Here is a 20,846-nt window from a genome sequence, read left to right as displayed (position 1 = left end):
GCTAGAGGACACTCTCTAACTAGATGTTTATCCGAGGCACAATACATACATAACCCCGTGTGGATCCTTTGCATCCTTTCTTGCAGGGATATGGGTCCACGGAAAGCCCCTAGTTGCATGGGTTCTGGATCATTAACAGAGGCAGGAGTAGGATCAGACTTCGAGGAGGTCTCTATGGGAATTTTCGGGAAGGGCAACTTGGTTTTCTTCTTCTCTGCCTTCCTTTCCTGGATACGAAAGTCTATCTGCATAGCGAGATCCATAAGGGCCTGGAATTAACCTGGACGAGCCACTCTGGCTAGTTCATCTTTGATGTCTTCATTTAGCCCTCTTCGAAAAAGAGTAAAGCATGCTTCTGAGGACCAATCCGCTTCTTTAGCCAATTCTTTAAAACGTGTTACATACGTAAGCATGTCCTGGGGACCTTGTTGGAAATCGAGAAGACGTTCCTGGGCACTATAGACCTGTTCTGGGCAGTCAAACATGGTCTTAAGAGCCTGTATGAATCCGTCGTAGTCATCCAGGAGGGCATCTCCAGAATTGACTAAAGGTGTGGCCCAGGTTAATGCATTCCCGGAAAGGTGCAACATTATAAAGCCCACCTTAGCTCTGGGGGTAGAAAAGTAGGAGGGCTTAAAGGTAAGGTGGACTTAACAGGAGTCAAGGAATCCACAAAGGGTTTTTGCAGACCCATCGTATTTATCAACTATGCCGCCCAATAGTACGTTTTCCTTTGTAGCAGAACCACGGGACAAAACTAATTGTTTTAATGTGGCATTCTCCGCTTTCAGATTCTGTACCTTGGTCGTTAATTCTTGCATGCCGTGCATGAGATCTTGAACGGCCGCCTCCATGTCCGTATCGACTTCGGTTGTTTGGCGTCTCAATCTGTCACAGATTTCCCCCTTTCTCACCTGACTTCGATGTTTGCTGGAATTCTTGGAAGGAGGAGTCTTGCGTACGGATCGGGTTTTGTACAACCCCGAGCGAGCGTCTTCTGGTTCCAGCGTGCGTTCAGCGTTCAACGTCCAGGGGTACTTGGAATCTCCAGGAAGTCCAGGAAACGAAGGAGGTGTACTCGGAGGAGGTACACGAGATCCGGGAATCAAGGCAGAATAAGGAGCAAGGAAGGGTAGAGGGGGGAATCGAGGATCCGGGCTCCAGGAAACAACAGATTAGTTACAGCGAACTACAGAGCACACGTCTAGCCACTGCAAGCGGTAGCGTTGAGATGCGCGGGGCCACGGGGTGTGGTCTCTTTATAGAATATGCTAGTCTGACGTGGAGGCTGGTGGAGAGCGTTCTACATTAGACGGTCATTTTGAAAGTACTAAGGAATGCAAGCCCCGTTGAGTTAGGCACCAGGAGGTCCAAAAGGGACGCCTTCTATGGATCATGACAGTAATCTTCTGAAGCTGAGAAGGTTCATGCTGGCCTCTTGTACGTGCATAGCTCTCAACACACACGCTTTTGGCGGGTGTCACCCGCCTTGTAAAGGGCTGAATCACCCGCCAAGCTTCCTGAACGCCCATTCCTTCCAATGGGCGTCTCACCCGCCAAAAACAAAAGCGGGTGATTTCACCCGCCTAGGCAGCACAAATGGTTGAGAGCTATGTACGTGGTCCTAGGCAGAACTACCCAATATGGCCAGACCAATTAGATCATCTTTCCCCTATAGGATGTATGTCTGTCCATACTGTTCACCCAATCTCATCTCATCTGAAGTTCAGGAATGTATCCTTTGCTTGTGATGATACTGTGTAATAAAACCCCATTACCAGCTTGTAATGAGTTGAGCGCGCATTGGAATCTGCAGAGGTCTGTATGTCTATAGTTTAACAAAGGTAGCGGGCGCCCCTCTCTCGCAAGAACAGACATGATAACCTGTTCAGTGGTTATTAACCACTTGAGAGTTCGCAGCCACTGCTTTTACTCACTGTGCCTTTCACAGATGGGAAATATCCATTTGCATATCAGTCTTTGTCCTGCCCAGGGGCAGTCCAGCACCGAAATACAATGGCAACTCCAATCTGAACGAGAGTACCACCAGCAACCCCATACACGTGTTTCACCCTTGTTGGGGATCATCAGTGAGGTGAAGCTGATGCCTCTCTAAGCACAGTGAGAGGGAGACCACGTCTGGTTGCCCCCAGGAGACCTAGGGTTACCAATCCCAGGTTCCTTAAAAAATAGTTTAACAAAGGTAGCGGGCGCCCCTCTCTCGCAAGAACAGACATGATAACCTGTTCAGTGGTTATTAACCACTTGAGAGTTCGCAGCCACTGCTTTTACTCACTGTGCCTTTCACAGATGGGAAATATCCATTTGCATATCAGTCTTTGTCCTGCCCAGGGGCAGTCCAGCACCGAAATACAATGGCAACTCCAATCTGAACGAGAGTACCACCAGCAACCCCATACACGTGTTTCACCCTTGTTGGGGATCATCAGTGAGGTGAAGCTGATGCCTCTCTAAGCACAGTGAGAGGGAGACCACGTCTGGTTGCCCCCAGGAGACCTAGGGTTACCAATCCCAGGTTCCTTAAAAAATAGTTTAACAAAGGTAGCGGGCGCCCCTCTCTCGCAAGAACAGACATGATAACCTGTTCAGTGGTTATTAACCACTTGAGAGTTCGCAGCCACTGCTTTTACTCACTGTGCCTTTCACAGATGGGAAATGTCCATTTGCATATCAGTCTTTGTCCTGCCCAGGGGCAGTCCAGCACCGAAATACAATGGCAACTCCAATCTGAACGAGAGTACCACCAGCAACCCCATACACGTGTTTCACCCTTGTTGGGGATCATCAGTGAGGTGAAGCTGATGCCTCTCTAAGCACAGTGAGAGGGAGACCACGTCTGGTTGCCCCCAGGAGACCTAGGGTTACCAATCCCAGGTTCCTTAAAAAATAGTTTAACAAAGGTAGCGGGCGCCCCTCTCTCGCAAGAACAGACATGATAACCTGTTCAGTGGTTATTAACCACTTGAGAGTTCGCAGCCACTGCTTTTACTCACTGTGCCTTTCACAGATGGGAAATATCCATTTGCATATCAGTCTTTGTCCTGCCCAGGGGCAGTCCAGCACCGAAATACAATGGCAACTCCAATCTGAACGAGAGTACCACCAGCAACCCCATACACGTGTTTCACCCTTGTTGGGGATCATCAGTGAGGTGAAGCTGATGCCTCTCTAAGCACAGTGAGAGGGAGACCACGTCTGGTTGCCCCCAGGAGACCTAGGGTTACCAATCCCAGGTTCCTTAAAAAATAGTTTAACAAAGGTAGCGGGCGCCCCTCTCTCGCAAGAACAGACATGATAACCTGTTCAGTGGTTATTAACCACTTGAGAGTTCGCAGCCACTGCTTTTACTCACTGTGCCTTTCACAGATGGGAAATATCCATTTGCATATCAGTCTTTGTCCTGCCCAGGGGCAGTCCAGCACCGAAATACAATGGCAACTCCAATCTGAACGAGAGTACCACCAGCAACCCCATACACGTGTTTCACCCTTGTTGGGGATCATCAGTGAGGTGAAGCTGATGCCTCTCTAAGCACAGTGAGAGGGAGACCACGTCTGGTTGCCCCCAGGAGACCTAGGGTTACCAATCCCAGGTTCCTTAAAAAATAGTTTAACAAAGGTAGCGGGCGCCCCTCTCTCGCAAGAACAGACATGATAACCTGTTCAGTGGTTATTAACCACTTGAGAGTTCGCAGCCACTGCTTTTACTCACTGTGCCTTTCACAGATGGGAAATATCCATTTGCATATCAGTCTTTGTCCTGCCCAGGGGCAGTCCAGCACCGAAATACAATGGCAACTCCAATCTGAACGAGAGTACCACCAGCAACCCCATACACGTGTTTCACCCTTGTTGGGGATCATCAGTGAGGTGAAGCTGATGCCTCTCTAAGCACAGTGAGAGGGAGACCACGTCTGGTTGCCCCCAGGAGACCTAGGGTTACCAATCCCAGGTTCCTTAAAAAATAGTTTAACAAAGGTAGCGGGCGCCCCTCTCTCGCAAGAACAGACATGATAACCTGTTCAGTGGTTATTAACCACTTGAGAGTTCGCAGCCACTGCTTTTACTCACTGTGCCTTTCACAGATGGGAAATATCCATTTGCATATCAGTCTTTGTCCTGCCCAGGGGCAGTCCAGCACCGAAATACAATGGCAACTCCAATCTGAACGAGAGTACCACCAGCAACCCCATACACGTGTTTCACCCTTGTTGGGGATCATCAGTGAGGTGAAGCTGATGCCTCTCTAAGCACAGTGAGAGGGAGACCACGTCTGGTTGCCCCCAGGAGACCTAGGGTTACCAATCCCAGGTTCCTTAAAAAATAGTTTAACAAAGGTAGCGGGCGCCCCTCTCTCGCAAGAACAGACATGATAACCTGTTCAGTGGTTATTAACCACTTGAGAGTTCGCAGCCACTGCTTTTACTCACTGTGCCTTTCACAGATGGGAAATATCCATTTGCATATCAGTCTTTGTCCTGCCCAGGGGCAGTCCAGCACCGAAATACAATGGCAACTCCAATCTGAACGAGAGTACCACCAGCAACCCCATACACGTGTTTCACCCTTGTTGGGGATCATCAGTGAGGTGAAGCTGATGCCTCTCTAAGCACAGTGAGAGGGAGACCACGTCTGGTTGCCCCCAGGAGACCTAGGGTTACCAATCCCAGGTTCCTTAAAAAATAGTTTAACAAAGGTAGCGGGCGCCCCTCTCTCGCAAGAACAGACATGATAACCTGTTCAGTGGTTATTAACCACTTGAGAGTTCGCAGCCACTGCTTTTACTCACTGTGCCTTTCACAGATGGGAAATATCCATTTGCATATCAGTCTTTGTCCTGCCCAGGGGCAGTCCAGCACCGAAATACAATGGCAACTCCAATCTGAACGAGAGTACCACCAGCAACCCCATACACGTGTTTCACCCTTGTTGGGGATCATCAGTGAGGTGAAGCTGATGCCTCTCTAAGCACAGTGAGAGGGAGACCACGTCTGGTTGCCCCCAGGAGACCTAGGGTTACCAATCCCAGGTTCCTTAAAAAATAGTTTAACAAAGGTAGCGGGCGCCCCTCTCTCGCAAGAACAGACATGATAACCTGTTCAGTGGTTATTAACCACTTGAGAGTTCGCAGCCACTGCTTTTACTCACTGTGCCTTTCACAGATGGGAAATATCCATTTGCATATCAGTCTTTGTCCTGCCCAGGGGCAGTCCAGCACCGAAATACAATGGCAACTCCAATCTGAACGAGAGTACCACCAGCAACCCCATACACCTGTTTCACCCTTGTTGGGGATCATCAGTGAGGTGAAGCTGATGCCTCTCTAAGCACAGTGAGAGGGAGACCACGTCTGGTTGCCCCCAGGAGACCTAGGGTTACCAATCCCAGGTTCCTTAAAAAATAGTTTAACAAAGGTAGCGGGCGCCCCTCTCTCGCAAGAACAGACATGATAACCTGTTCAGTGGTTATTAACCACTTGAGAGTTCGCAGCCACTGTATGTCTATGTCTGCTTTTAAAATCTATTGTTAAAGCAGTAATTTGTCAGATTTCTGTACTCCTCTGTTTCTTGGGCATGGGGATTTCCCTTGAGCCGACCTCTGGCCTGTTTACTCCGCTTCAATTGGTAGCACAGGATGGTTGCAAACACCGAACGTGTGACTTCCAGGGATCACAAGGTGGAGTGGCAGGCTGTGGAAGTGATGGCGGCTTCCATGGGCTTCTGCCGATCCAGAGTTTTTATAAGTATAGATCCAGAAATCTGACAAACGCAGATGGGAGGGAATTGGGGGAACAGTTATGTTTTGTTGTCGGTTGTTTTGTGTTGTTGTGAAGAAAACCTGTTTCCAGGCGTTTAGCTTAAGGTTGAAGATGAAAAAAAGAAAAATGAAAATAAAAAGTATACCTGTATTCTAGGTATTTAGCTTGGTTTATGGATGAAAAATAAGAAAAGAAAAAGAAAGGATACCTGTTCTAGGCAGACAGCTTAGTTACGGATGATGTGGGTTTGTAAATCTTGTGTCTAGGCTGTAGCGTAGCTCCCTTAGGTCGCAGAAGGTGGTTTCTTAGTTTATCTCACAGAGATGAAATAAGTTAATTAAGGAGGATTAACCTCTTTTAGTGGTGTGATCTGAGGGGCATAAGGCGAGCGCAGGGAGAAATAGATTGGGAAACCATGAGATTTGTGCTGGAATATATAGGAATGAGTTAGATTCTTATCTATAACAGGATGAAGCAAAATCTTTTTCCAATAAAAGTCTCTTCATTCAGAGGGCCTGATGCGACAAACAAACAGTACGTTATTTTCCTCTTTCAGATTAGCACAAGTACCCAAGTTCTTAGGCGATACGCTATTCACCTCGGATCCCCCCTCAGCCGGGCTCAGATACTTTCAAAACAATGTTTGTACATTATTTATGCATCTAATTCCTTGTATGGTGTTCTTTCTCGTGTGACTCATGGTTGTAAGGAAGGCATGGTTATCAGAAGAACAACAGACACAAGAAGCATAATCCAAGGGTGTTTATTAAACAATTTAAGGGTCAGAAAAACACCTAATCTAAGGCTAAATCTAAGATGGGAGCTAGTTATAACCATCAAAATAAATAAAATGCTATCCAAGTGGTGTCATGTCAAACAAAATGGCCTATGCTAAAAAAAAAAAACTATTGCCAAATCCTTACTCTATATAACAAAAAGGGTGTGGGACATTGACATGAACCACCACGTATTTGTATGAAATCCACGACTGAAAAGCTGAAGACGGCCATATACACGTTATGTTGTTTGTGTTGTTGTGTCTTGGGGTATTGCAGGATTTGAGAGTTCCCTGAAATAATTGGCATTTTCACTTAAAGTATTGGGGTTTGCATAAGGGTTGGTGACGCCACACAACAGGTCGTTAATAGGATATAGCGTATTGGCAGAAGGTTGTGGCTCACAGTGGTGCACGGAGTTGTTGCTAAAGAAAAATTGAAAAGCCCTTTGAAGTTTTTCGAAAATGAAAAGCATGTGGCACCATTGGGCTGGGCTTAAGAAGCATGTGGAGGAATGGCAGACTGGCCTTAATGGCCAGAGGTTAAAGTGAAGGCGGCTTGTTTTTATGTGTTGTGCTTTGGGTGCACCCAGATATACAAATTGTGTGTGTGCTTTTTGTCCACGCTATGTCTGTTCTGATCTATGTGCTTTTTGTGTGTTTAGCTGCGTGACTGAGATGGAAAGCCACCACTTATGTAGAACGGAAAGAAAAAACAGAAAAAGAGAGCAAAACAAAGAGCGTTTGTAAAGGGCTCCGGTGTGAGCCCATATTTATGCCAAAGACAGGAAGTGCAGGGGAAACAGGGAGAGGGACATTGAAGCCAACTCTAGCTCAGCAGACGAGAGAACATGCAGCTCGTCTTTCAACCTGTCTTGGAGTAACATGAGATAAAATTAAGCAAGCAAAAGGAAAATGTATTAAGCATTTTGGTGGGTAATTGAAGTGTGATATATGGGGTCATCCTCTCAAGAAGCAACATTTTTGGGTGGAAGAGGTATGGGAGAAGCAGCACACGGACATATGAATATGGGAAGAGAAGAGTTTCTTGTGAATGTCGACTCTGATTACATGACAAACGATGGAAATGCAAGTTTTATGCATTAGGGGAAAAAATCATGAGACCCAGGCACTGTATTGGCCAGCATTAAAATGCAAGGTAAAGGAGACCTGTTTTGCTATCAATGATTGGGTGTTAACTTACATGTGGAGTTGACATGACAAGCTTGGAAAGGTAGTTTGGGGAGAAAAGAAGAATTTAAAATGGCAGAGGCTCAGAGAAGGGAGTCTTTGGAAAAGGTGGGATTTTTGGATCTTTGATTGACAAGATAGGGAATGGCTGGCATAAAGTGTAGGCCCCTTATGAGATGTGATTTTGCGAGGCAGAAGAGAAGAGGGTAATGAAATAAGTTAATTAAGGAGGATTAATCTCTTTTAGTGGTGTGATCTGAGGCGCATAAGGCGAGCGCAGGGAGAAATAGATTGGGAAACCATGAGATTTGTGCTGGAATATATAGGAATGAGTTAGATTCTTATCTATAACAGGATGAAGCAAAATCTTTTTTCAATAAAAGTCTCTTCATTCAGAGGGTGTGATGCGACAAACAAACAATAAGTTATTTTCCTCTTTCACATTATCACAAGTACTCAAGTTCTTAGGCGATAGGCTATTCACCTCGGATCCCCCCTCAGCCGGGCTCAGATACGTTCAAAACAATGTTTGTACATTATTTATGCATCTAATTCCTTGTATGGTATTCTTTCTCGTGTGACTCATGGTTGTAAGGAAGGCATGGTTATCAGAAGCACAACAGACACAAGAAGTATAATCCAAGCGTGTTTATTAAACAATTTAAGGGTGAGAAAAACCTCTAATCTAAGGCTAAATCTAAGATGGGAGTCAGCTATAACCATCAAACTAAATAAAATGCTGTCCTAGTGATGTTATGTCAAACGAAATGGCCTATACTAAAAAAAGAACTATTGCCAAATCCTTACTCTATATAACAAAAACGGTGTGGGACAATGATATGTATAACAAAAGAGTGTAGTACAAATTGAAATGTCCAAAAGGGTTTCTATAGTTCAGAACTGCTGAACTAGTGTGCTCCCTTCCCCAGGTTACATCACGGGACAAGGCATATCAGTGGCATGACTGTGAGCACCACCTAGGCCTATAGGCATCCGGAAGCAGTTTCTTAAAAAAAGGCAGGATCCTTCGAATCAATGTCTTTTGTTTTGCGTCACAAAACTTTCCAAAGCTTTCATCGTGCAAGAGTCTCCTCTTCCCGGGCTTCCTTGTGATAACCCCTTCGTTGGGTTCACCTTTGTTTTTAGACCACTTTTCAGTCACTTTAACAAAATTTACTCCCCTCTCTCTCTTGGCATCCCTCCGTCAGGTTCACACTTGCCTTTACAACATAGTTCACTTAGCTTTACTTTACAATTGTTCACTTCGTTTCCCACTTGTCAAAGACTTTCGACTGTACAAGGATTTTGCTTGCACCTTCTTATGACCACTTTGACTTTCTTTTACTTTGGTTGGCCTCCACTAAGGTATTTGCAGTCTTTCCAATTATCTTACTTTGAATCTTAACAGTTTCACTCTAGATGCGGAACCTCTCAAGAAGGTAATATTCTATTACCGGACCACTCTGTTATTCTTAGCATATTTCAGTCTTAAACACATTTACAATGTTGTAGGCTTCCCTCGCAGTTTTCTATGACTCATGCATTTTCTCCATTCATCATTCTGGTTACAATGTACTTTCGCTCATACAATTACAATTACAATTTCACGAAACCCTGCGAGCCTCATCAAATGCTTTGGTTTCTTTCACTTGATAACGCAAGCCGGTCTCAAGGTTCACTCACCGGTAGTGCTCGATACCATTCATCCAGCATTTCCTTAAAGCCAAGGCTATCAGCACAGCACGGCTCGCCTCCTCCCAACTCTGTCGTTCACCCGAAGGTTGGCCTGTCTTCACCTTGTGCATTAGCGGGGAGGTTTCCTTGGAAAAGTCTGCACAACCTTCACTCTGCAGCTGGCCCGACCACGGCCCTTCTCTCGGCTCTTGGCCCCTTCTACACTGCTTCCATAGTTGCTCCAATTTCACAGGATCTGCTCTCCTTCCGCTTTGCTGGTTCTGCTTGCCTTTCTGCCCTTACCTCTCAGGTGCTCTCATGCTGCACCTTTTATCCCAGTAGGGAAAGGGAACAGGATTCAGGTGGCAGTCATCAAGATTAAGTGCCTGATTCTGCCTGACCCTGATTTTGGGATGTGTCAAACAGGCTGGTTGTGTGTGAGTCTGTCTTTCTCTGAAGCGCTTTGTCCGTGCAGCAGTGTGTGTGTAGGAAAGAGGGGATAAGGTTCCTAGATAGTATATAGAATGAGGGTGTTCTACAGGGAAATGGGAGTAAAGATACTGCGTGTCTCCGCCAGGTCTCCTACTCCCACTCCCCAGGGACCCCCCCATCCAGGTGATCCTCCCGCACTTATCCACCCTCGGTGTCTGGATCCAATGGCGATGGCCGTGCACCGGCCACCTGGATGACAGATCCCAAGGGACTAGATGGTGAGACACTCTTTGGTTTCACCCCAGGCCTCCCTCAGTCATGCTCAGATCTCAGATCCCCCTCGGTCAGGCTCAGATTCCTTTTAACACAATGTTTATAACACAAACTTGCTTTAACCAAAAGCATTTAGCGGATATCCCTCTGCTGGGCTTGGACCATCTTCCTATACGATTTCATCAACTATCGAAGACTTTCAAATGTGCACTGGGTGTTTGCCTGGCCCATTGCAGGACCACTTCGATTTCACAATTCTTTATCATTCTTCATATTCGTCACCTTTTATCTGAATACTTAACAGAGACTTTCAAATTAGCACCCACATGGCATCGGACCACTCTTGTCTGCGGAATTGTATCTTGGCTTCAAAGTTCAATCACTCATCTGCTGATCAATTGTGTTCACATTGCTTGCCACAGACACTTCATACACTGTTCTCTCCAGTTTTCATTATACATTGTTGCCGCTTGCAACCTTGGCTTCACCACAGACCGGTCTCCCCAACTTACCGACTGTGCTGACTTCACTGGCGCTACTTTTTTGTAGGAGCAAAGGACAGTACCACAGCGGCAAACATTTCTCTTCACCTTGACTATTGACGCGGGAGAGCCCTGGGTGCCTCCGACACACAATGCAGCATTCTTCAGCCTCGATTCCTGGTCTTACATATTCTGTTCTCGAAAGTTCCTGAAAGTAACAGTCTTTTGTTGAAAAGGTCAAGGGCATTTCCCTCCTTGCGATCCTCTTCGGTTTTGCCAACTTTTGTCTTGTGTTAAACTGCCATCTTGGAACCACTGCTTCCTTGTGTTCTTTGCCTTGCTCAGTGTGTGTTTTCGTGCTCTGCCTTTTATCCATGTGGGGAAGTTTGATGAAGTCAGGTGTGTGTAATGGTCAGTAATTACTTGACCCTGGCTGAAAATAGTTTGGGACATGTCAGGTATGCGGCTCGGGTGTTAGTCCATTTTCTCCCACAGTCAGCGTCTGTGAGAAAGTGTTCATGTTGGGAAAGGGTGTGGGGGGGTTGAGTTCCTAAGTATCCTACCTGGTAGGATGGGGTAAAGGTGTTATAGGGAAGGGGATACCCCATCTCACCATACAGTGTCCTACTTCCACTCCCTGTGTACCCCTCACCCAGGTGATCCTCCCACACTGGTCCACCCAGAGGAACTGGATACAAAAGTGATGGCTGACTCCTGGCCACCTGGATGACAGATCCCCGGGGACTAGCGGGTGAGGCACCTTCAGGTTTCTCACATACCCTTCCCCTATGTGATGCAGCCACATTGGTTTCACAAGGGAACCGAGAAAGGAAATCTACGCTCCCTTGGTCCTTGCCTTTTCAGTGCCCCACAGTGAAACAGTAGGGTTGCAGGTCTAAGAACCATCACATGACTCAAGGGTTAGAATCTTTCCGCTGGCTAATCCAAACTAGTGGAGAATGATCTGTGACGAATGTGAACTTCCTTCCTAGGAGTTAATACCTAAGATGGGTAATGCCCCACTTGGTGGCAGGGGTCTCTCATTCCAGCCCGTGGTAACAGGAGCAGAGGTAGATGTCATTTTCTGTTAAGGAACATTCGGTTTCGAGGTAAAACAAGTGAAAAAGTTAGACTATTTACCCGGGGGAAGGATGACAGAAGTTATTTAAATAGTAGATTTCCTGTGGGTTGGGTGTTTTAGCTCGGGTCATAGATGACAGTATCCCTGTAAGGTTTAGTAAGGGAGCTTACAGATTGCGGAAGGTTATTTGTCGGGATATGTCTCCAGGAGGCAGTTACTTGTAAGGCGACGCTACAGGTACAGATTGAACACAAGAACATATTGATATAATCTGCTAGGACACAGGAAGACAACTGTGGGGTTTGTGTTGGGGTTGTCTGTACTTGTGGGCAACAGGGTTCTAGCATTATGCGCACTGTCATTTATTTCTTAGCACTACCTTGTTTAGTGAATTGGCGACATCACCCGTAGGTTTGTGCATAGGACTTGGAGAACACGAGGCAGTGAGGAATCAGTGTCAGGAAGCTTGAGATTGAATTACGAGGTTGTCCAGTGGCGGTGAACGGAAGGTGCATGTTGCAAGTGTTGTGGGTGTGCCCGAGGAGGCAGAGATTGTGAAGGGGCGGTGCGCAGAGCATGCCTGATAGGTGGTTGGGGAGCCAGAGAGGCTGGTAATAAATTGAAAGCATTGCGATTACTCTGTGTTTTTCCCTTAACAGCAGAATATCAAAATCCTCGATTTGAGGAAGAGCAATGTATCAAGGGAAGTGCGGGGGTGGCACACCCTTACAGCACCTGTGTAAGACCCTCCCACCTTATAAGGATAATATTCGTAAATATACCGTAGAATGGACTATAAGCACTGAGGGTAAATTAACCAAGCAGGCCCGGGTCCAGCGGGGAAGGGAGCAGGCACGACGTGTGTGACATGGAGTTCACCATGAAGCCTAACACAGACACGACTTCTAGGAGACTGAGTTTTGTGGACGACTTTTGTTGTGATATGGCCTCTGATTCAGATGACGGAACAAGGGACAGTGGGGACGAGGGGAGTGGGCGATTAAAGCCTCAGTCCACATTGGAAAGCACCGACAAATGTGTGACATGGAAAAGGGGGACCGGTTCAGGCGGAGCTAAGGGAGACAAAGACGATCGAACACCACGATTGGTGGATGAGTTCTGCAACATGCAAGACTTGGTCCCGGACATTGAGAGACTTAGCAATCTCACAGGACAAATAAAGGGGGAGATAGCTATAGCATGTTCTAAAGCTAGGATGACAGAGAGGTCTGACAACTGTGTGCGACTGCCCACAGGTGAGCGAATAGATGTATACGCTGACATTAGGGATGCCGACAGATCGGACTGACTAGAGGAGCGAGTGGGGAGGTAGGGTTCATACAATTGCTCCTACTGGAAAAGGGAGGGGGCGACCTCAATATATACCATGGAAACACATTGACAAGGAAAATGTGAGATTTCCTTCATTGGCCGTGGGTGCTGGGAAATGGATATACGAACTAGAAAGAATGACAGCAAGACAGAGATTAGTAAAGAGACTACTAGTGGTGATCCTCGGGGAAGCTGCTGATGATGCATGGAAAAGGGCAGGGTTTGCAAATTACAGAGCTGCTATATGGCACGCTTTAAGGACACAATACCCCGACACATCAGACAGTGCTATTATGGCCCGCAAGATGGGGGAGGACGAAGACCCCTTCCTTACACTATATTCAGGCGATCCAAGAGCTTCGGCGCCTTGAATCGCGAGACAAAACAGTAGCTTTATTTTACCACATATTGTGCAAGTGGCTGCCAGAACGGTAGAGAAGCAGCTCAAGAAGTTAGTAGGCATGGAGGCAAAACCTTGGCCAGAAATACAACTTACGATAGTACACCATTGCAGGATATTGCAAGAGAAAATAAGGAAGAAGAATGAGGAAAGGAAGCAAGAAGAAGCAAAGCTAGTGCAAAATAAACTACACCTTAGAAGGGGCGGTACTGACAAGCGTAGGAGGATTCATGGGGTGGGGGAACATGCAGTATGGGTTTCGAGGAAGAGGACAGCCACCCAGGGGACGCGTGTATGGCCTGCATAACATCACAACCAAAGGGGTCTCCCAGGAGGGTTTTGAGGATATGGGCAACAGGCACAGCAGGATCCAGGGGATTATGCAGGAGGTTTCGAAGGGCAAGGGAGGGAACCACCACAGTGCTGGTTGTGCAGACATATGGGGCCCACTTCAAGAGTTTTCAGAAGCAGGGGTATGCAACAGAATGGGGGAGCGCAATATCAGCAAGCATATCAAGGGGACCAGGACGAGAATTACGCACAGGACCAAGCACAACAACAGCAAGGACCAACACTGAGCACACACCTGCAGACACACCAGCCCATGACACTGATACCAAAGTTTCAAGCAGCCATACCACAGTATTTGCAATCACCCCAGACTAGAGGCAACATACAGCAGGTACCACAGATACAGAACAGCCTGCCGCCAAGCGATGGGACAATGGCATGGATAGACTCCATAGCAACAACCCCCAGTAGGAACCTGGGATGGGTCACCATGGTTGGGAACAATCCATTTTCCGGAAATGGGATGTCCTTATACCCTCAATAGGACAGCCCACAGACGGATTTGATGTGTTCAATCCTGTCAATCACACCCAGCTATGTGGAGGAACCACTCATAGGGGTGTGGGTAGGTGTCAAGACTTTCCTTTCTTGTAGACACAGGGTCGACTAGATCCTGCATCCTAGAGGGAAGTTATAGGTTGTCAGGCAATGCCATGGATCCTCAAGGATTCTATGGGGCTACAGAAGTGGTGCCGGAAAAAATAAATGACACCGGCACAGCTACCGCTACCGCCGGTGTTGTAATGAGCCCCAATATCTTCCTTTCTATAGGGGAACACGATTCATCTTTGCCTTTACTTTACTCTTGATAGATACCTGTAAACATACTAGGGAGGGACATTATGAGCAGACTTAACATGGCAATTTCATTCACTGACAAGGGGATAGTGTGCTCTACACCAGGCACACACGTTCTCAACGTGAGGGAAATTATTAAAGCATATTGTGGACAGAAGGTACCGAGGGGGTGCCAGTGGATGAGGAGCTGTTCCGATATGGAACTGAGATTGCAAATGCATGGCTTCCAGGGATTCAAGGGAAGATGTGGCGCGTGCCAAACAAGTATGTGTTCAGACCAGAGATAACATTGGATGAGGCAGACAATAATACCACTAGAGATTGAGGCAGTGATTGTGGGAGACGATTGGGTTGCAATACATGGGATGGACAACACAGGAGGATCATGGCGAGCAGTGATTACCATAGCGGAAGGGTACAAGTTGACAACAGTGACAGATGAAGACCTATTCAGAGACGACAGATCAGACCATGAGATGGTGTTTGACATGACTGTGACATGTTGGATAAAGATACACTACACAGAGGTACCGCAGAAGATCGCAATGGCCCTGAAAGCACCACCATCCTTCTGCGAGGAGGACTTGGCTAAGGTGCCTAATCCTATGGATTACTAGTCCCTATGATGTGGGGCTTTTGAAGGGAGGGGAGGAGTAAAGATCAAGCTGAAACCAGGAGACATTTTACCCAGAGTTAAACAAAACCTACTGTCAAGGGAGGGTGCATTTACGAGAGAATTGTAGCATTAGTGGAGAGGGGCATTCTAGTACCATCATAATCAACATGCAACACGGCGGTGTACCCAGTCAAGAAAGCGAAAGGGGGTCATGGCATTATAAACAGGACTTGCGCCCTCTCAATCATATTGTAGAAGTAGAGTATCCTTTGGATCAGAATCTGGTGACAATTTTGTGCAGAATTCCAGCGGAAGCTGCCTGTTTCACGGTCATAGACTTGAAGAATGCCTTCTTCTCTATACCACTACACCCAGACTTACAAGATTTGACTACCTTTATTTTTGAAAAAAGAAGTGGAAACATACAAGACTTCCTCAAGAGTACTGAGAGTCACCCTCCATATTCAATAGGGCCCTCCAGGTGGACCTAGGCAATGTATAAATGGAGATCATGGTCATACGGTACGTAGATGACATTTTGATTTGCAGCACAACAGAACAGTGAAGAAACAACTCGGTACACATGCTGACAGTGTTAGCTGACCAAGGTTACAAAGTGGACAAAACTAAACTACAGCACTGTCAGAAAGAAGTGCTATACAAATCTCCCAAAACAGCCTACAGGTGACTCCAGAAAGGGCAGAGACAACACGCAGGACAGCAAAACCCACGACAGTGAGAGAGATGCAGCAATTTTTGGGGTTATGCAATTACTGCAGGACATGGGTCTTTGACTATAGCACTCACACCAGGCCCCTACTGAGTGCTCCGAAGGAAGCACAGCAGGGACCCAAAATAATACAATGGACAACAGAAATGACTGAGACATTCGATGAGCTGAAGGAGGCGATGTGCACAGCACCAGTGTTAGGGATCCGAGACTACAAAAGGAATTATTTTTGTTCTCACACTCCGATGGGGGTAGTGATGACAGCAGTACTGACACTGAAGACAAGCTTGTGGCACAAGCCAATAGCATACTACAGTGGGAAGCTTGACCCAGTAATCAGAGGACACTATCCTTGCAAACAAGGTTTGGGTGCTGCCGGATTCGAAGTGGACAAATCAGCAAGCATTACCATGGGGTGCAACACCACTCTTTATGTGCAGCATTCCCTCTTTGCAATACTGGAGAAACCAAAGAGCACACTGACAACACAAAGAGCATCAGGGTACTTACTAGGGTGTTACTATCAAACCCATCACTTAAGGTAGCGAGGTGCAGACTCATTAACGTAGCAACTTTTCTCGCCAACATCTTACAGGACGGTGACTACGCACATGATTGCACAGAAAACATACAGGAATTCAGTGACACCCGCAAGGTACAGGACGACACACTTGAGGAGGGAGACGTGCTTTAGATTTATGGGTCATCACCTATTGAGCAGACAGATAGGGTCACACATACAGGAGTGGCAGTGGTGAGATTAAGAGAGGATGGAACCAGTGGTCAGTGTACGATCGCCATCACATTATTCAGCACGGGCAACAGAGCTAGTGGCCAGGGTATTGGCACTGGAGCACAGCAGAAGGAAGGAGGTGCCAATTTATACAGATTCTGCATACGTGATTTCCACAGTACACTCAAGACTGTTACAATGGAGGAGGAGGGGCTTCAGGATGGCTGAAAGGTCCCCAGTACAGCATGCACTTTTGTTGGGCAAGCTAGTAGAAGTAATACAGTATCCTGAGCAAATAGCCAAAGTGAAATGCCACGCACACACGCAGGTGGAGGACCTCATCTCGAGGGGGAATGAAGCAGCAAACGCAGAAGCAAAGTGTGCAGTATATTTTGGAGAGCTCCTAGAGATGGAAGCTTCATCACATGTTCGTGACTATGCAACGACAGTGATACTAAAGGAGGGGTACAATATATTGACAGCAGCACAAATAATGGTACTGCAGGGAGCTGCACCCAGGGAGGAGACAGACCTATGGACTAAGAGCGGATGTACAGTGTCTCCGACAGATGCACTATGGCGGCAAATTAACATAGGGAAAGTGGTCATGCCACAAGCATTGTTGTACACAGCACTGACACAGTTACATTACCCAACACATACAGGTAAGGAGATGCTTGCTGCCCATATTGGAGAAACATGGATCTGTCCTAATTAGGCGGAACACGTGGTTGAATACATGACCAACTGCCTAGTATGCAAACAGTTTACTGCAGGACATACATTGAGAGTTGTGAGAGGAGCCATACCTCGCCCAGTGGAACCATTTCAACACCTCCATGTTGACTACATCGATATGATCCAAGTGTGCCAAGGATACCGCTATATGATAGTGGCTGTATGCCCATTCTCTGAGTGGATTGAGGCAGGACCCTGTTCCCATCATAATGCCCTCAGGGCAGAAAAATATCTGGTATGGGAAGTGTTCCAACGATGGGGCATGTGTGAGGTCCTGCAGTCTGACAGTGGCCCTCACTTCTTCAACAAGTTGTTCAAGCATATCACAAGGTTGCTGAGCATTCAATACACATTTTCCTGTGCTTATCATCTGCAAGCAAACGGAATGTGTGAACGCCTAAATGGCCTTTTGAAGGAAAGCATTTCAAAAACCAAAAAGAGTACAAATAAGAACTGGCTCCATTGCTTACCCTCAGCATTATTTGCATTGCACAATAAGCCCGGGTCCAACCACCATTTAACCCTGCATGAGGCGGTGACAGGACGGCGCATGTAAGTTCACCTGGCTCCTCCCATTAGGGCGCTAAAAGAAGCAGAGTGTAGCGCGACTGTGTTAGGACAAGAAATGTTCAACTACATTACTTCCTTGATTGCTAGTGCGTCTTATCTCTCGCTAGATATGACACCAGGGAGGCCCTGAAGTCATCGGAGAACACAACAGTGCAATCAACCCAAAGGATTTGTTGAAAGAATAACCCGTTTATCCTGGGGACCACGTCCTCTTGCGGAATTTTGTCTGTTGATGGGACGTACACAGATTCACCGGCCCTTATACTGTTGAAGACGTGACTGAACGAGCAGTGAAAGATAAGAGCGAGACTAAGGGAATGTCGACTATTCCCAAAAGAGACAGTGAAGTTAGACAACAAGAACTATGGAGGAAAAGGAGTATGGTGCAACCCAGAAGGAGAATGCAAGTACATGACCTGGAACTTCAATGATCATCCAAACTACTATGGGCACCTCGAAGGACTGACTAAAATATGGCTGTCAAGGATAAAGGTAGTACCATACAGTGAAGTGGTCGACAGGTGGACCAGAGGGGGGACTGAAGAAAGGGTTCCAGGAATACCCCTCCTCACCCCCAGGAACAAGACAGGATGAGGAGTCGGGAACGCTGGAAGTCGTCATCTTATTTTGGACGAATCCCAAGTGCACCATTGTACACAGAAAGGTACCCCTCAGTCAGCCATTCAGACCTAATTTAGTGCATATATTTACAGGTATAGGGGAGACAACAGAGATTGTGGATGGGAATACCCTAATGAACAGCTCAATTAAACACCAAGAAACCACGCTGCTGATGTCATTAGTGACACCACGACATAGCAGCGTTAGTCATGAAGCACACTGGCAGCCCTGCACCACATTACATGAACACACATTCACATACATGAAGAACATGCTTACACAGTTCTATAGCTAAAGGATGGATACATATACATACTGTCAAAGCTTTTATTATTTTTGTCATTAACCAAATACAGTCACACAGAAACGCAGGGCAACAAGAGATCCAGAGCATGCTTGCAGATGCTTAAGGAAAATAACCCTATGGGACAACAGGAGTATATATATGGAGCCTGGTAGGACCATGTGTGATTAATTTATAGGTTACTTAGAATAACACAAGCATGTAGAAATCATATTGTAAGTCTAAGGAAAATTACAGAAGGCCTCAAGCCACAGAACACGAGACAAGATGACCTGACTCAGGCTGCACGGAATGCAAAGCAGGCTCACAGCCAAGGTCAAAGATACACGGTCGCATTCCAAATACTAGACGACAAGGGACGAGCTGCAGAAAAGGGGAATAAATATTCATAAATGCAGGCTCAAGGGCTCGATTCTGTGGTCTACAAGCACGTGATGCAGCCGAACCAGACAATGGGCATTCACCCGTGGTGCGAAAACAGAGCCGATCCAAGCAAACCAGACAAGGAATGAAATAAGTATTGCAACGTAGGAGCGCACACTCATAGGCAAAAGTGGTATACTACCAGTTACAATACAGACACAATCGTTTGACATTACCGTGAAAAGGTGCACAGAGAGCTGAGAACCAAATTGAGTCCCAGGCCTGGGGAGATCAGCTCTAGCCAATCATGAAATAGAAAATCTGGGGCGGATGGCAAGGGGCAAAGAACCAATGGAAAGCCCACTACTCTGGAACAATGTTATAGTTTCTTGGGGCGGGACAGGCAGACCACCTGACATGCGAGGACCAATAGAATAATCTCTATATGGTATTTCCATAAGGATTACCACTCTTGATATCCAATCATTTGTGGTGATAGGTTTTTTGGGGAAGGGCCCAGGGATGACGTAATTTGTCCACAAAACTGGGACGCACACCATGGAATACAGAGAAGTACTGGAGAATCTCGATTGACTTGTATGATCCCCGTTTCTTTTTTTATTAAAACGCAGTTATTACTTGCCATTGGCTGAGTCCTCTGTTTATTCTGGAGAAGGTTTTGAGCCCTTGAGAGTTGGGTGCACCCCCAGACGACCTCTGGTATACCCGGGAACCATCCCAAACACTACGATTCTGGAATTTTAGGGGTCCCCAATTTGTTTCAATTGAGTCACATCCCATCCCTGACACGACATGTAAGGAAGGCATGGTATCAACAGTAAGAATGACACAAGTGACAACAGTTCAAGGAGGTTTAATGAACATAACGCCTATCTAATCCTAAATCTACAGATGGGAGCAAGCCACGACCGTCAAATAATAACGCAGTCATGGTAGTGCCATGTCAAAATAGAAAGGCCTATACTAATAAACCTATTGCCAATCCTTAACTCTAAATACAAATAGTGTGGAAAAACAATGAAACAATGTTATGAAAAAGAAAGAAGTGTTCACAAAATGTCAGGACGTTCAGGTCGTTGGCTTCCCTTCCCCACATTTTCAGTACGTGACATGGTGGTACACTCGATCTTAGCACAGAATCTGGCTTGTCTAGCACAAGGATACAGTTCAATCATTAGCTTCAGGGCCTTCCGTGTCCAAGTCTCTTTTCCAATAAAAATCTCTTCATTCAGAGGGCCTGATGTGACAAACAAACAATAAGTTATTTTGCTCTTTCGATTATCACAAGTACTCAAGTTCTTAAGAGATTCCCTATTCACCTCAGATCCCCCTCCACCGGGCTCATATCCTTTCAACACAATGTTTGTACATTATTTATGCATCTAATTCCTCGTATGGCATTCTTTCTTGGGTGACTCACGATTCACCCCGGATCTCCCTCAGTTGGGCTCAGATCTCGGATCCTCCTCGGCTGGGCTCAGATGCCTTTTAACACAATGTTCATAACACAAACTTGCTTTAACCAAAAGCTTTTACCTGATATCCCTCTGCCGGGCTCTGACGAACTTCCTATACAATTTCAT

This window comes from Ambystoma mexicanum, chromosome 3p, assembly GCF_040938575.1.
Source record: "Ambystoma mexicanum isolate Mex_15411 chromosome 3p, UKY_AmexF1_1, whole genome shotgun sequence".
Classification (NCBI taxonomy): domain Eukaryota; kingdom Metazoa; phylum Chordata; class Amphibia; order Caudata; family Ambystomatidae; genus Ambystoma; species Ambystoma mexicanum.
Note: the sequence above shows the minus strand (reverse complement) of the source record.